This window comes from Odontomachus brunneus, unplaced genomic scaffold (assembly GCF_010583005.1).
Source record: "Odontomachus brunneus isolate Ranch 3 - 2012 unplaced genomic scaffold, Obru_v1 Obru_scaffold_174, whole genome shotgun sequence".
In the NCBI taxonomy this organism is placed as follows: Eukaryota; Metazoa; Arthropoda; class Insecta; order Hymenoptera; family Formicidae; genus Odontomachus; species Odontomachus brunneus.
In genome coordinates, this window is record NW_022639624.1 from 732,586 (window position 1) to 733,811 (window position 1,226).

The following is a 1,226-nucleotide window of genomic DNA, read 5'->3' on the forward strand; positions in this document are numbered from 1 at the left end:
GTTTAAATTTCCCTATAGAATACCGCCCTGCCTCTTGGCATGGAATAACCGAAGGAAATAAATTAAGAATACCTTGCATTGGATGCAACACTAGCACCGCGCGCACACAATCAATTCGAGATTGCCAAATTTGCTATTCGGCTTACATAGAAGCAATTACTGAAATCAAAATTCACATGGGAATAGATCCCGCAAATATAAGTAATTTTATTTACGATCACAAAAGGGAAGAAATAATCGAACTGTCCATTTGGACAGATGAGGAATCACAGGAAATTAATACCCATCTGTTAGATGACGAGGATCAGTAAACCTCATGATTTCACATTACTACTTTATATATTACACTTAAACATATTGCTATACTTCGTATATAATCTAATTCAAGCTGTAATCATTTTATTCACAATGAAGCGTTATTACAATACCATTTACATATAAAAATCTGGTTATTATACACTGATTATCATGATTATTATACACATAGAGGGACCCAATAACTCAATAATTGTAAAACGTCACTTCGGCGTTAAAGTCACTATATTCTATGTATTCCATTGTATTCGATAATGAACAATATATAATATTCATATAATCGCTCGAGTTTTTTCCTCACCTTCCGGTGCAGGACGAGTGAAAATCTAGTCAATAGCTTAGCAATTCGCTGCTAACCCCCGACTACAAGGGGCATAATAATAATAATAAAAAAAAAAAAGAAAAAAAATAATAATAAATATAATAAAAAATAATTAATAAAAAAAATATAGTAATATAGTAATATAAGTATATACATATATAACAAAATATATAAAGGAAAAATATACAATAACAAATATAAACAATATTCTTATATAAGTATATAATTATTAATAATAGCTCTAGTACAATATTAAAAGTCTAGAATAAGTCACGCTAATACTATTTGGTTCACAGGAGTCAACAACAACATGCTACTCATCGGCATCTTGCTGGTGACTCTCTCGCCTACTAATTCCTTATTGGGATATGATTGCGGAGGTCGACACCTCAACATAACATCTGTTTCACTCCTCAATTCAGGAGACTGCAACCTGGACATTAAAACAACCAACGACACGAACGTCTACGTCCAACTACTCCAACTGTCAGAATACAACTATGCCGAGGTCACCCAATGCAAAATCGAGGTGCAGCGCCATATCTACTATTGTGGAATGCATTCCCACATATCCATCGTAAGAGGCGGA